Raw genomic sequence first — 14,659 nt, forward strand, 5'->3', positions numbered from 1 at the left:
CCTGCTTTTGTTGGTTAGTTTTAGAACATGTTTCAATTAGCATACTTATGCTTTGCATGTTTGCATCCATTCATCTGTCTAGCATACTTATGCTTCGCATGTTCGCATACATTCATCTATCTTGCATGCACCGGGCTCGACGCATCATACTAACTGCATCGTATTTCAATTCCAAGTTGAATACATGTATCAAATTATCGCATCTCATATGTCATCTTAGAATAGCCGAGCATATTTCTAGTTGCATCCTGTATGTGTTGCATTAGACATTTCAAACATGAACTAGGATCATGCATTGATTACTAACTAGTTTCTGTTTTGGCTAGGAGTACACTGTAAGTGTTTATGCTTTAGCATACTACGTGTGTGTCATTGATTGCCATGATAGCATGCTTGCCATGAGTCTAACTGCTTATGTGTTTAACTACCTGAATTCCTGTGGGTGAAGGTTGGATTACTTGTATTGGAACGATTCATTGAAATCCGTATTTTAGCCTACTTACAAGTAGCAAACTTCAAACCATTTCCAAACAAACGGGTATGCGATGCTTTGTTCCAAATTAGGCGATTTAGTCTATACTTGTGTGTTGTGCGCATCACATAGTAAGATTAGCTAATTAACCGAAATAAGAACACATGTGTTTTCAAAAACTTGATATCATGTTTAGTAGTGGCCGATCTTTGATCGGGTGAGCGGGGGTGCTCATAGCTGACCTTCCCCAATCATATCCAAGTTCCCAAGCTGAGGCAACTTTGGTGATGAGGGACACGTGGCCTTAGGCACGAGTCATGGTTTCCTAAACGATTTGTCAGATTTGGACTCTTTGGTGATTTATCAATCTCACATTGCACATTGTGAGATCAGATTAAGAACCGTGACAATTTGAGTCCGAACTGTAGGCATGAGGCCCCCCCGGGAGTGCGTCTACAACAACCCCTCATCTACTCATGAGAACAAACATTATAATGTCGAGCCTAGGCATTCAAATAAATCGCATAATCCTCACTTTTTTTTATGTACACTTTTTCTCACCAGCACTCAAATAAAACAATAATTCATGGAGTCATGATGGAGTATTTAGAATTTATCTATGGGTTCCAAGTTTATTTTAATTTCATATATTCATGAGTGTGATTACAACCATAAAATAAATAAATATAAAAACCCTAAACCTTGCATACACAACTAACCAAAATAGTTAAAATCAATCCGTTATCCACATACAAGTACAATATCAAACTAACATCAAATAAATAAATAAAATAGCAAAATAAACATAAGTCAAGGAGAGTGGGTTTTGCACTCACAATTATTTTTTTGAAGATCAAGGAAATACTTGGAGAATTAATGAAGCTATCAAAATAAAACCCTAACCCTTTCTTTCGCCCTTCTCCTCTCTTGCCCTCTCTCTCTCTCTCTCTCTCTCTCTCTCTCTCTCTCTCAGCTTTCTCAGCCGTACACAAAGCCCTCTTTTTTTTTCTTTTTTTTTTTAAGTGGCAACACTCTTATGATAACCTAATTAATGATTATATTATATTTTATTATATAAATATAACATATATAATATGCTATATAAGATCAATATATATATATATAAGACCTTTGATATATATAAAAAAATATATAAATATTCAGATTAATCATTTATAATTAAATATCACATTAAATTAATTAAATACTACCTTAAATTCTCATGTATCCATGTAATTAATAAAATCAAAAATAAAATAAAGTAATAATGATAATAATAAATAATGACTTAAGAAAAATCAGGGTCACTACATAAACAGTGGACATCTATATGCCAATAAGACTTGGAAACACCCAGACCTCGAAGAAAACACCGAACAACAAGCATAATATGACGGTTTTTGCATTCAGCAATACCATTTTGTTTAAGGGTCTGAGGACAAGTAAGTTGTTGGAGAACACCGATTTGATTAAGATAAGAGCGAAATGCATTAGAAGTATATTCCCCACCATTATCAAAACAAATAGTCCTAACAACTGCATGAAACTAAGTTTTAACCATCTGTAAAAATTGGACCAAAATGGGAAGACATCAGACTTACAACAAATTAGATAAACCCAAGTGCACCTAGTATGATTATCAATAAAAGTCACATAATATCTATGACCAGAAAAAGCAGTGACAGGGGAAGGGCCCCAGACATCAGAATGTATAAGATCAAAAGCACTAGAAGCACGAGTCATACAAGGGATATAGCTAGTACGGGTATGCTTAGACAACTAACAAACCACACAATGAAATTTAGAATCTTTGCAAGCTTTATTAAATGATAGAAAAAGTTGACATAAGTATTGAAAATTAACATGACCCATACGAGCGTGCCATAATTCTAAAGTTTGAATTTTAAAAGCATAATACATGGAAGCAGGCAAAACAGAGGCCTGAAAACTAACTAAGGAAGAAGAGAAAGGCTCGTCCGGTGGATACCCAAAGTAGTACAACCCATCACACTCATAACCCTTGTCAAAAATCCTCTTCGAACTCAGATCCTGTAAAAGGCAAGTGGAGGGTAAGAAGATGACAACACAATTAAATTGTTTGGCAAGACGACTAACAGATAAGATATTATATGCAAAATTTGGAACATGTAAAACAGATGATAAAGTAATGGTATAGGATAAAGAAATTACACCCTTATGATGAACAGAGGATAACGAACCATCAGCAAGACACACAGATTGGGCAATAGTAATAGGGACTGGCGAAGAAAGAAAAGAAAACTCACCCGCCATATGATCATTAGCCCCAAAATCCAAAACCCATAAGGGACTTGCAGACCGAACATGAAAAATAATAGAAGTACCTATAGCGAGAGTAGCAGTTATAGAGGAGGATGGACCAGTCATGGTGGATTAATAAGGGCTAGAAAATACAAAATCACAACAACACGGTTCAGAAAAATACAAGAAATTGAAAAAAATAAAAAAACTCAACGGTTAGTCCAAATAAATGCTATCGAACAAAGCTAATAAAAAATGCCAAAAAGTACTTAATACATCAGCACCACACCCTATAAAGGGGGGGGGGGAAGGAACTAAACTGCTCTATAAGAGCTGCCGAAGCATCTATGGCCAGGAAACACACTGGTCAACAGCCAACAAGATTCTCGGCGGCACTAAGGCAGTCTGCCGAGGGGTGTAGAGGGTTGGGTAAGTGGTTTTGGGGGTTCTAGGCTAGCTGGGTAGGGTTGTCGAGTGAAATACAGGGCTGGAAGGGGATTGTCGATACTCAAGGAGGAAGGAAGAAAATGAGACAGTGGCTAGGCAGAGAATTTTTGTGCTCTGGCTCTGATACCAAAAAGGATGAAAAGAATGATTTGGCTTACCAATCAATGAGGTAGAGGCCATGTATATACAATATATTCATTATACAATTTAAGAAACAATTCATAAGGTAAGATTCTTATAATCAAAATAATTCCTATTCTTATTTTCATATTCAAACATAATGGGCTTGTTTGGTTTGTATCTCAAGATACAATTTTTGAGAAAAAAATTTCAAAATTTTGTTTGGTTTAAATTTTTGAAAAACATTTCCAAAATCACTTTCTCTCTCCTACACATCAATCAATCACTTTTTCTCTCTCCTCTCCCCTTCTCAATCACTTTTTCTCTCATATACATCTAGTCAACTACAACAAAATATCAAATCATCCCAAACTCCCAACTACAACAAAATATCAAATCATCCCAAACTCCTAAACTCCAAAACTATTTTCAAAATATACAACCAAACAAACCAAAAAAATTTCTAAACTCTCTCACGAAATATTTTTTTTAAAAAATTTATCTCAAAACACAAACAAAGTATGGTAAATATTTTGATTTCTATATTCAACATGCACTTCTTGGCCCATGAAATGACCTTAGGGCACTCTGGTTCTGCATTGAAGTTGCCAAAGGTCTCATAGGTATAAAACCAGCTGTAAAAGGTGACGAGAGCAATGTCTACAAAGCCAAAGGTTTCACCTCCAAAGTATAGCTTGTCACCAAGTTCTCCCTCTAACATCTTGAAAGATTCTATAAATCCCTTCTTGGGGGCTTCTTTCTCTTCTTCATCTTTTGAAAATAATATCTCCCTTCCAAAATCATACACTTGCAATTCATATGTTAAAATAATGGCAATATCTTAGATAATTGGGTAAATTGTACTTTGACCCTTTATATTTGGGTTTTTTTTCTCATTTTAGCCCTTGAAATTTAGTGTATTTTTGTTTACAAAAAATAAAAATAAAAAATTTACAAAATTTATTAAATTATTGCAACAAAAAAATTATTTTTATTTGTTTCAAAAACTAATTTTCATTGAGAAAATAAGAGGATAGTGGTGCCGGAAGAAATAATTACAACTAAGTGATAAATATTGATAATTAAAATCATACACTTTTCTATGAATCTGTTCTGTAATAACTTGAGAAAATATCATTTTGCCTTTCAAACTATTATTAAAAATTTAATTTAACCAATGTTATTTTAATAATATCAATTTTATACCTAAACTATTCGATTTTACATCAATTTTTCTGACATCGTCAATTGTCCTCTATAATCAAACAGAAATTACTGATGTGACACCAAAACTTCATTTGAAATTTCATCTTAGACCCCAAACTATCCCAAAATATTAGACCTTTGAATAAAATGAAGTTTATGGTTCTAATTGATATTTTAGACATAGTTTGAGGGATAAAATGAAATTTCAAACTAAATTTCAGTGTCACATCAGTAACCCCTGTTTGATTATAAACAACAACTAACGACAGGATAAAACTGATCCAAAATTAAATAATTTAAAAGAATAGAAATTGAATTGATTTTTTAGTAATAGTTTTGAGGGAAAAATTGATATTTCCTCTAAAAACTTTTAGAACACTGAATGGTAATTTCTCTATTTTCATTATTTCCTCTCTTTCACTCCCTTTCCATCACTCACCACCAACCACCCACCCACCCACCCACCATTTTAGGCCACCATTATTGGAAACCTCATTCTACCACCACAATTGTTGACCTCCTCTGGCTACCACCTTCGGTGACCAATAATCACAACTGACAATCACCAACCACCTCTCCCATCAACAATCAAAAATCACTTTCAACCACCATCTCTAACTAGCAACCACTTTCTTTCACTTGTTTTCAAAACAAAATTTTAGATCAAATGTAGTAAAACATATTATTTATTTTTATTTTGATCAAAACCACACCAAAAAAAGTGAAAAAAAAAATTAAACTCAAACAAAATAAGTTTGCTCACCTTCTTGTCAAAATAGTTAGCCCAAAACCTAGCATGAGCTTTCTGGTAATGATCAAAGGGCAAAAATGGAGCTTTCTCATTCTAGACCTCATCGATGTACTCAACAGCGATGAGGGACTCACAAACTGGTTTTTCGTTGTGAATCAAAACCGGGATTTTCTTGTGAACGGGGTTCATCTCCGGAAGCAGTGAGCTCTTATTGTTCCACAAGTCCCCTTTCTTGTATTTATATTCAATGCCCTTCTCAGCTAGTGCTATTTTGACCCTTATCCCAAACATGCTCGCCCAGAAACTCAACAGAACCACCTTACCAGCCATTATTATGTATGATTATTGATAAATATAAGACAAAGAGGAAGACAGAGAAAGAAAGAACTTTGTATTTTTCATAATACTAGTGGTTGGGCACGTACATTGCATGCGATACGTGATTTTTTTTTTATCAACTATTGGTACTGTAATTATACGTGTATCTTAAATTGGTATGTGATATGTATACAAAGTATGAAGAATTGTATGAGTAAATTGATCTGTATCCAAAATATAAATAAGTAAGAAATAAATACAAACTCGGTTGAAGAATTTAAATGATAAATGAGAATAAATCAGAAATTTTATAAACATAAAATGTGTGCATAAGGTACATTATTTTTCTTGAACTTCACAACAGATAGGACAATTCCTACTTTAACTCGTCTAACTTTGCTTGGAGAACATGTTGCAATAGATCTTTTGTAATTTTTGTTTCACCGTCTTCTTATTTTTCTTCTTATGTACCATTATAACTCATTGTAATAAAAATATTTTGGTGAGTAAGAATTTGAGGCGATATCATATTGTTATGAATTTCAAAATCCATTTTTGCTCAATAATGTGATTTTTCTGTGAGGGAAAAAAAGTACAATTATTGTCGCGATTGAGGTGTTTTGCAAAGTCTTGATTTGTTATTGAAAGTGTTTGTCAAGGACACTTGTTCATTTGACATGTATGTGTATATATATATATTGAGTGCTTGTTTGGGATAACCTACAAAAGTTAAAAGGTCAAAAAGTTACTAAAAAAGTCAAAAAGTCCATACTATTTGGGGAAAGCTTGTGAGGGAAACCTAGAGGGCAAAATTATTATTTTGCCTTTTGAGTTCAACTACCCAAAAGTCAAAAAGTCAACAAGGGTAAAATGGTCTCTTTGATTTTACTACAATATTTTATTACACATCTTTTCGTAAAAAGTCAAAAAGTTATCCCAAACATACATTTTTTCCCTACTTTTTTAGTCAAAAAATCAAAAAGTACATTTATATAACACATCCCAAACAACCCCTGAATATAAATTGATAAGAGAATAATACACAATTCCGTAATTTTTTCCTAACAAATATAACTATATTACTAAAACGATACATGTTAGAAAATTAAAGTGTTCAATGGTAATATAGCATTACAGATTGACAATTTATGAATACAGTAACATATATAAATTTATATTTATATTTTTTTTTATATATTTATATATGTAGACATTGACATATATAAGATATCACAAAAGTAATATGTGAAATCTTTTGTAACAATATAATATAGATAATAATGAGAAGTTAATTATTCATAATTAAATAGTTCACCATAATATAGATGTTTAGTGTTATATTTTTATGTGAATGCACAATTTTTTGATTATATTATTAAATTCATATAAAATTGAAAGGAAATTGTGAACAGTTGAACGACTTTGAACACTGGTGGAACAAGGTCTTTTTTAAATTTTAATTCATCCATCAATTGTGAAATGAAAATTACAACAGTAAGAGTACAAATTCAGAATTATGAATTTAGAATTTATCTTAAAAAATAAATTAGTGGTTGAAATTCATTTTACTCATAGAATTCATACTTTATAAATTTGATCTCTACTACACAAATATATTTTTAACAAATTATAAATAGATAAATCAGGTTTCATAACATTTTTCATATTTCAAGGTTATTGATCATGAAACTTTACCTCTTTTCCAATGCATGTGTTGTTGACTCTTTCTTGGCCTACTAATCAAGACATTGATGCTTTCCTCTCAATAATGCCTACCGGGGTGATGTTAGGAATACTAAATTTTCTACTAAACAAATGATCAAATGTCTCATATAGGTGTGGAGTCTGTAATTTTGTAGACCCCACACCCATGTGAGACATTTGATCATTTATTTGGTAGAAAATTTGAGGCCTATAACATTTTCCATGTCTATAATTTGAGTAAATTACGCTCACATTGACTGTTTGAAGAAAATATAATTAGATTTACATTTTTAACATAATTATATTAATTTCTTGTAATATTTTAATTCATATAACGCTTAAGTTATTTTTTATCAATAATTTATTAGTAATATAAATGAAAAAATAATATTATCATCTCTTTTTGCCATATGAAAAGCGAGGTTAGTGTAATAATGTTAAAAGCGTGGAACTAATTATATTCTTTTTTTAAAATTTCAAGATAAGTGAGTGTAATTTACTCTTATAATCTTATTATAATGTACTATCTCATGTGTTCACATAATATTATTATGGATTGGGCTATTTCTCAAGTTCAAATCTCAACTTAGGATAATTGGAGGGATTTGAGGAGCCCATCACGGGGTCATATTTTAATAATTTAAACCGTTTATTTTATAAGGCCTTTTGTATATATAATATATGAAAAAAAATTAACTTGATTTGATAACCATAATATTTTCATTTTATTATATTAATTCTGAAAAATTAGAGGATAAGTATATTTTTGAAGAACTCATGAGAGCAATGAGTAAGAGCCTGATAAAGTGAGATGGGCGCACGCTAGGCACGCTAGCTTATTAGTAAGGCTTATTTTGAGGGTGATAAAAAATTAATTTATTAGCTAAAAATAAGTCTATAAAAATTTAATGGTATAAAAATTAATCTATTTACCAAATTCTTAGTTGTTCAGTACTTATACATATTATTGATTATGTTAAAGTTGCCAAGACACTAAACTAAACTGTTTTGAATTCTAACTCAAAAAAACTCTTAAATTGAAGGCTTTTGAAATGAGAGGCATAAAATGTTGATTGTGCAAAGAATTGAATTGCCAAACACTCTATAATCTACCATCTTAAATCCTAAATCTTAAATTTCCAAATTCCAAATTCTAAATTATAAATCATATTGAAGAGCCAAACTCTTTATATGATTTGTCATTTTGAATTGAGTACTAATTGAAAAGTCAATGCAACGCCCCGAAAATAATACAATAATTTAACAGTAAAGACTAATACAAAATGACATAAACAAAGTATTAGGCTTTCATTAATCAGAGTTCATTTACAAAAGGGCACATGCATTACACATTCATAAGCTTTACATTGAATCTATAGCATGTGGCACCAAACTAAATGATCAACAAAATAAATGCCCTGCAGGCTTACAACTTTCCAAAATGATGTTGGTTACAACAAAACGAGTCAGAAGTTCAATACAAAATAATGCCCTTGGCTTGTACACAGATAAATACAAAAATAAACAGAAGTGAGCTCTCAGCTCCACAATCCTCTCAAGCTACTACCTTGGCGGAGACATATTACTGGCACCTAAAAATGGTTTTTTCCAAATAGGGTGAGCCAAAGCCCAACAGAAACAATCTACCACAATATATGAACTTTAACAAGATTATAAACATGATGCACATGGCAAATGCTCAAAATAAAATCATTTACAACTCTTCTTCCCAAATCCATATTATGCCAAGTATGATATCCCAATCCATTTTATATCAATTCGTTTCATGTCATTTCACATCTCCTCAATTCATGAGTCATATCCATTGTTACCCAGCCAACCCAACTGAGATTACAACTCAGTGGTTTTCTTACCACACAGCCATTACACACAAACACTTTAATTTGCTATTTTACGAAAATTTTGTCCACGGGAATCGACACCCATGTATACACAATTTTTTCGAAACTTTCACCATGACACACAGGCCAACTTAATTCAATGGAGTCCATCCCATTTCTCCTTCCAAACATGGAGTACATCCCCTTTCTCCTTCTAAACATCATATATATACAATGTATTAAGCACAGTTATATTCAATGACAATCAATAAGAGATTAGTTTCAATTTACCTAATCCTCATGCCATTTCTACAATAATCATAGTTATCCTCTACCAATAGCCCAAAACAAATATTTCTAAATAAATATACAATCTTCTCAACAAATAAATTATTCAAATTTCCATAGGTGGGACATGATACACATCCAACTTCACTATTGATATAAACATTTATCAAATTTCATTTTTCCATTACCAATTTCATTATTTATGCAAAATAATTATGTGAACATTTTAGGGCAAAACACCATTTCCTTCCAAATCTCATCCCAACCACCACATCATCTATTTTAATACAACCCAAGTTCATATTCATTCCCATGATCATTTCCAAGGCACCCTTTTTGAAACCTCTCTTTTGAACTTAAACTCCAAACCCTAGGTTTGTTAAAATTACATCAAAACCCAATGTTTCTCACACACCAAGGAATAGCCAAGTTAAAACCCATAAAGAGTGTAGAGAGTCCCTACCTCAAGCTTAGATGACCAAAGCAACAATGGAAGAACTTCAAGGACGCCGAAACCAATTTCTACTTGGATCAAAACAGAGCTCTTGAGACGCTCTACCTTTTTAACAAAGAGAGTAAGGTGTAGAAACCACTCACTACAACAAGTTGGGTCTTGAATGACGAAATTTTTTTGTCTCCAAAGAGCTAATTTCGTCACTATAGATATTTGTGAGGAAATATTTTCGTCACCGGTTTCGTCATTGAATGTTTGTCACTAAAAACCACCGTGACGAAAAATAATTTCGTCACCAATGAAATTACTTCAGTGACGAATTTTTTTGTCACTAATAAAACAACATTTTGTCGCCAAAAATTCTCATTTTCGTCACCAAATAGTTATTCAGTACCATATTTATGACTTTAGTTGACGAATAAATTTGTCACGCATGTTGATCATTGATGAGGAAATAATTTCGTCACAATAAGATGTGAAGGTGACGAAATTTTTCGTCTTCAAAAGTCATAATTTTTTGTCACCAATAAAAAAATATTTTGTCGCCAAAAATTTTCATTTTCGCCACCAAATAGTTGGTCAGTACCATATTTATAACTTTAGTTGACGAATAAATTTGTCACGCATGTTGATCATTGATGAGGAAATAATTTCTACATAATAAGATGTAAAGGTGATGAAACTTTTCATCTTCAAAAGTCATACATGGGTGACGAAATATATTTCGTCACAAATATATATATACGTGACGAAATTTTTAGTCACCATACAACAAAATAAATAAAAACTTTCATCTATAAAATGTCGTAAATTTTGTCACAAATTTTTTTTATTAGTGACGAATAATCACTTTGTCATAATAACAAGTACAAATGACAAAAAAATTTGTCACTAAACTTGTTCCATATTTTATATTCAATTTAAATTATTATTTCACGAATATCCCTGTTCATATCCCAATAACCTTTTAATTGTACTAAGAAATCCACTAGCTATTATACACCACTGCACACAAAAATTCACTAAACCATTATATTATAAATCAAAATGTATCCATCAAACAACTTTAATAATAATCCATTATGTATAACAAAAAAATCATCAAAGCAAATCCCAAAATGAACTAACATGGAGTCCACAAAAAAAAAAAAAAAAAAAAAAAATCAACACTCAATCTTAATTTGCAACTACAACTAAGTATCAGTTCAGGAAATAAATAAATAATTCAACACTTGATCTTGATTTGCAAATATACTTCCAAACGTCATCAAAAACCAATCTGCAAACAAAATAAATAAGAAAGACATTAATATATTATTAATTACATCTAAAATCATATTTAAATAATTTTATTTTATAAACCAATTTAATAGAAATGCATATAACAATCCAAAACTTCAAAAAGCTGAAGTGATCCTTAATGATAAGCAACACAGATAACAGAAGATGACAAAAGATTGCAAGAATACCATGTATCACTAGAACTAATGCCAACAAGAACCAAAGAGAATCACATGACGTGTTCACAAACTAATCAATCCATAGTTTTTATAGGAGTCACCATTTTCATTTAAATCTAAATATGTTCCTATTTTATTTTTAACTTCAACGAGGTAAAAGGTCAAAACACACATGCAAGCAAACATAAAAACAAAAACAAATACACACGAATAGATATTGAAATAAAAACACAATTAGACCTTCAAACAGTTTGGGTTAATTATATTTTATATGGTTTTGTCCAAAAACACTTTACCTCCTTCATGTTTAAAAATATACACATAACCCTCTTGAAATTTGCAGTAAAGTGCAAACGTTGCAAATTCTGGTTTAGTTAACCATGCGTTAACACACACTAAATTGAGTGTGTGTTAAGAAATATATATAATGATACTTTTGCTCCTTTTTCAATTTGCCTTTTTCTATTCTTTTCTTCTTCATTCCCTCTCCCTCCTCCTCCTTTCTATAGCAGCGGACCCACTTGCCATTCCCCTTCTCACTTCCTCTTATATTTCACATGCCACCACCAACCAATAGCCTCATGGGCCACCATGGCTATCAACCACCTCTAAAACAAAACCCAGTATCCACTTCCCCAAACACCAAGGTTGGGTGACTTAGCAAGACACAGTCCACCAGGACACCACCATGCATTGCCAAACCCAACCCTAACACCTAGTGGACAAGCACATTTCACCCTCTCATCTTTCTCTCCCTCGCAGGGAAGTAAAATTTTAAACTCATCTCCCTCTAACAAACTAAAAATAGAAAGTTCTAAACACAAGTTCTAAAGGCAACGAATCACCTTTTATGTTCTGAACTGTGAAAACTCCAAGAAAAGAAAAACAATGAAAATGAAAATGGGGTAGAAAATTTAGGGAAAAATGCTATATAGTTGAGTACGAGACTGAGGAGAGACATTGCCATTTTTTAAGACAGCTAAGCTGAGAATAATTAAGATGTTATTAATGAAATCATTAAACCAATGATGTGTATTGATCAATCACTATAGCCAAACTTTATGTTAGGAACAAAAGCAATTACTAACAATTAACAATAGACTACTTAAATTAGTACTGAGAAAAAAAATCACTGTAAATAAATTAATCCCTCACGTCAAGAGAAGCTGTGTAGGTGTCATATGAGAGAAGGGAGAGGAATGATATGAGACAGACCATGGGACAAGAAAGGGAAGAATGGGAAGAAAAACAAAAGGAAAGAGTCCCATCTAACACTTTATTGTTGACCTTGAACTATGTTTTCTGAAGAATTAAACAAAAATCAAGTTAGGTTTTCTTCAGTCAGAGTCTACAAGTTAACATTTAACATATGTTGTGATCTAATGTTCCCCATGACAACAAAACAATGTGCAATAAGTATATGCATTCAATAATCCAACACTCTATTGTCCATTTGGAGGTATTGACATCAACTTAAATAACCAAAATGTCCAGAAGGACCCAATTGACATCAACTTAAATAACTACAATGTCCAGAAGGACATCAACAGACCAATGTGCAATAAGTATATGCTAGGTGATTTCCACTAATATGAAATAGAACTAGACCATAGTATGTATACTAAGTGATTTCTATTAATATGATCTATCTTCCACATACACAAAAAAAAAATGTTCAATGCTCAGATGCCAATGGGAAGATAAGATCCATGACAATCTAGTTTCTTGTATTTTGCATCCTATAATTTTAGTTTTTTATTTTTTTGAAAGAAAAAGACTAACTAGATTCTTGTGCTTGCTTACTTGCTTTGTTTACCTTGTGATTTGCATGATATCTCTAATTTGCATGGGTTGTATCAACAAAATCCAAAATTTGATCCAGGTTATGGCACTCCTCAGGCTATGCATACACTTCTCGCTTCCACGGAAAGATCTCCTATTACCCTCACCTCAAATAATCCTCATGATGCACAAAGGGGTCAATGTCACATGTAAAGTTTTATTCAAGCTACAAGTAGCAATTGTTTACTCCTCATATTTATCAACCTCAGTATTTTGCTGAACAAATATAAATAGATCCTCTGGAAGATGTGATACAAATGTTGATGAATAAGGAAATGTTTTAGCCAAATCTACTAGTGTAATAGATACCTTAGTTCCAACTTTATATGTAATTTTTTCATGAAAATGAAGACCTGGCAGAATGTTTGCATCCCCCTGCATTGCTTTTCTTTCAACCTCCATGTGAACCTGATATAAACCCCAGAGCAACCACAATAATTTTAATGAAGCAAGAAAATGTAAATATGGAATAGATAAGAGTACTTTTAACCACGAAGCAGCATACGAGGAAGATGGGGAGGAGAAAATTTTTGATTTAATAAGATGTAATTTAACCAATTTAAGGAATATGTAGGTTATCGGTCATCAACCATTTCAATCATCTAATCTATGCTCAAAGGAGAAAAACAACAAACAGGAAAATCCAGTCACATCAAAAGCCTTCAATAGAAAAATACCCGCTCTCTTATTGTAGCTAACAACCCGTCATTCCATTGCTCACCATCTAAACAAATTTATGCAAAATAAACAACTTTTTGTTAAAGAAGCAATATATCACACTTAATGATATGCAATGGGTGCTCAAAAAAATCAAAATTAAAAATCAAAGAAAGAGTGAGAGTTTGCAAGAGCTACACTAGTTAAACGGTAATGCAACAACTAAACTGCCAAATCTGTTTATGCATCCGCGTGAAATGTCCTCTAAATACCATACTTTAAAAACCAACATAGCTCATGCACTACAGGCATCAAGCACACTCCAAAAAAAGGTGACCACAGCTATGCATAAGACAGAAAATCTGACAGACAGGAAGCTGTTTCTTATTAACACAAGCATTCAACATTATAGTAAAGCAGTACTAAAAAAATAAGTTTAAATCAAAAAGTAAAACCTGAAGCACTTGAGCAGCATATCTCTGAGCTGCTGCATCTTGCTCAGCAAATCTGTGAGCATCTTCGGTTACCCTTTGTTCTTGCTCTACCCTCATCAAAACCTATCAGATAAGTCATAATCAATATATTGTTAGAAATCTTTATTACATAAGAGAGAACAAGAACCAATTTTTTACATATTTAATAGTCAAACATAAAGCAATGCAAAACCTGAAGCATGACATTTTCTTGTTCTTGCTTATCAACAAGGGCATGTCGAAGCTCAGCAACCTCTAGCTCCAATTGTTCAACTTGAAGCTTATAAGCAAATAGTTAATATGAAAAATATTTTATTTAACATTTTAAACTAGGTAGAAGAATAAA

The 14,659-nt window shown here is 32.1% G+C and overlaps 1 long non-coding RNA gene across 2 annotated transcripts; it reads right to left on the reverse strand.

Annotated features, from left to right (window-relative positions):
- Positions 1 to 10,899: 10,899 nt before the first annotated feature.
- LOC145795425 (uncharacterized) lies at positions 10,900 to 13,922 on the reverse strand. Of its 2 annotated transcripts, XR_014336371.1 has the most exons (4): positions 13,861 to 13,922; positions 13,493 to 13,591; positions 13,158 to 13,349; positions 10,900 to 11,160 (listed from the first exon to the last, which is right to left on the reverse strand). It is a non-coding gene; the product is annotated as an uncharacterized LOC145795425 (long non-coding RNA). The 2 variants fall into 2 exon arrangements; XR_014336373.1 differs by lacking the exon at positions 13,158 to 13,349.
- Positions 13,923 to 14,659: the final 737 nt, after the last annotated feature.

Source organism: Camellia sinensis, chromosome 7 (genome assembly GCF_055761805.1).
Source record: "Camellia sinensis isolate YWXY chromosome 7, ASM5576180v1, whole genome shotgun sequence".
NCBI lineage: Eukaryota > Viridiplantae > Streptophyta > Magnoliopsida > Ericales > Theaceae > Camellia > Camellia sinensis.